A 2,657-nucleotide genomic window follows, 5' to 3' on the forward strand; every position below is an offset into this window, starting at 1 on the left:
TAGGCCTTCTGCGCTATATTGTGTGTGCTGACCATATTTGATAATAATGCATTCCATGAATGCCTGACAGTTGAAAGTCATCAACCATCTAAGAGTGGAATTTCATTAGATGATGAGAGGGAGCACAGTTGGTTCATTGAGCTTCTCAATACCAAATTGATAGTATGACAATATCGTAAAACAACTGTCACATCACCCGTCAATCTTCTTTATTCCAATGCAAAAAGTGCTAGTTCCTCCAGTCTCTGGCCATAGGCCAACTACTCATCCCAGGTATAATCCTAGTACATCTACTCTGCACCCCCTCTATTGCCTTGATGTATTTTCCAAAGTGGGGTGACCAATACCGCATACAATATTCTAACCAAGTACAAGTACCTGATTATACTTTTGCTTTTGATGTTTAATGTTAGTCACAATTCATTTTACAAGATAAAATTGAACTATTGAAATTCTAAATGTCATCCCGGATAGATATTGTCTCACTCCCCCAAAAATTTGATGCGTTAATTGGAGCTGACAATAAGTGGATTCCTTGAACAGAAAAAATCCAGTTTAAGATAAAACAACAACAGTATAATAATAATAATCCTTGCATTTGATATAGCGCCTGATCACATGGTTGAGATGTCTCAAAGTGCTTCTCAGAATTTACTGTAAAGTGAATTGACTCCATATTTTGTGTGTGAAACACGGCAGCCAATTGAGCACAGCAGTGTCCCACAAACAGTCGTAAATTGAGTGACTAAATTACTAATTCATTTATTTATTTTGAAGGGATTATAACCCCAAGGAGGCGATTCAGCAATAGACTAAGAACCGGATTTCTACTTGCTGCTAGGTAAACAAAGTAAGGAAACTTGCCTAAGGTTTCACTCTGCCTAGCTCCTCTTACTTGTGAAGCAAGTGCTCTAACCAATATGCTACGGCACTCCACCCTGCATCGTGCCTTTCAGGTCAGGAGGACGTCCTAAGGCACTGAATTTAAAAAGCACTGCACAAAACTGGATTCTAAATTTAAGAATTTTCCAATATTCTGCACAATCTTAACTTTTATAAAAATAGTTCTAAGACTATGACCATGAGACTTATGGGGCCTCATAGCTGAAAGCAGAATACATTATTGCACATTTTGTGTCACTTCAGAACCTAAAACAAAAATAATTGTTTTTTTAATCTAAAAACTAGACAACATTTATACTACTGAATTACTTTTTAAGGACTGGAAATACAGTCCACTGGTTTTGCTCTGCACTTTAAGCTGATAATTGTGATGTATTGCCAATCAATGTATCTTCCTGGCATTAGTTAGCAAGTGTTGAGAAATTATTTTCACATATGTGATAGCTTAGACAATCACGCTCAGTATTTCAGTTCAAGAGATTATGTTAAAATACAAATTTCTGATGAACTCTGCACCTTGTTCTTGTATTAATGCTATGTAGAAATAATTCCAGGACATTTTGACTCAATACTTCAAGTTAAATCTAACTGCTGAATTTGCCAGTCAGGCCTGTATTTTTCCAGCTGGGATATAAAACTAATTTGCTTCTGTGTCCTTTCAGAAAAAGACCTAATCTTGTTCAACGTTATGAGACAGTAAGTCCCTTCACTCTTTAGCACAATACTGCACTGCCTTGAATATATATTTTTAGTTCTCAAGGTCCCTAAATGCATCTTTTGTGATGTTTGAGTTTTTCCAATAGATTTTCGATTACATTCACAAGACTTCTGCATGATACCACTTTTGTAACATTTTTGATATTATCTTAGTTTCATATCCTTTCAGCCAAGCAGCTTGGTCCATGACCTTTCCAAAACTTTTATGCACTATATCCTTGTTCCACATGCTTATCAATCTATTACTAAAAATAAATTCTTCCTCACTTTCTTGGTCTTTATTTTGAAGCTATGACCCCTTGCTCCTGTGCACTGTATCCTCAAGACATTCCTTGAATTCTAATCGCATATTGGGTCTACCAAGCTACATTTCATTGTTACTGTGGCCTTTTTTATACAGTAGTCTTTCTGAATGGATTCTGTGAGCAAAATATAGCTGGCACACCGGACTTCGTTTCACTTCGGAGATATCTTTGAATGGTCCATTCACGTGTTAAATATTTTTAATAGCAGATAAAATAGAGTTCTGACTTCCAGATCCCATGGAGTCCTGTAGCTCAGTGGTTAGAGCACTTGCCTTCCAAGCGAGACACCTGGGTTCAATTCCCGGCAGAGCGAAACGTTGGGCAAGTTTCCTTACCCCACATGCCTAATAATAATCTCTCCAAAAAAACAAAACAATAATAAATTGGTCATTTTCAATCCACGACTGTTTGTGGGACACTGCTGTGCGCAATTGACAGCCGTGTTTCGCCCACAAATATACAGTCAATTCACTTTACAGTCTATTCTGTGAAGTGCTTTAAGATGTCGAGAAGACGTGAAATGCGCTATATCAAATTCAAAGATTATTATTATTAGTATCCCTTGCTTTACAGTGTAACTCTGCTTTTTATTTCTTAAAACATTCATAAATGGGTGTTTCTTGAGATCAGAAATAACAATGCACACATGCCCACAGTATGTTCATGGGAGAGGAGATAATCTATAATAAGATATGTTTTTCATGGTCTGCTGAAGGAAAATGTTTTCTTATA

General features: G+C 36.7%; 1 non-coding gene across 1 annotated transcript; it reads left to right on the top strand.

Annotated features, from left to right (window-relative positions):
• Nucleotides 1–2,166: 2,166 nt before the first annotated feature.
• trnag-ucc lies at nt 2,167–2,238 on the top strand. The gene has a single exon. It is a non-coding gene; the product is annotated as a tRNA-Gly (tRNA).
• Nucleotides 2,239–2,657: the final 419 nt, after the last annotated feature.

The sequence above is a fragment of the Callorhinchus milii genome, unplaced genomic scaffold (assembly GCF_018977255.1).
Source record: "Callorhinchus milii isolate IMCB2004 unplaced genomic scaffold, IMCB_Cmil_1.0 Scaffold2, whole genome shotgun sequence".
NCBI classification, from domain to species: domain Eukaryota; kingdom Metazoa; phylum Chordata; class Chondrichthyes; order Chimaeriformes; family Callorhinchidae; genus Callorhinchus; species Callorhinchus milii.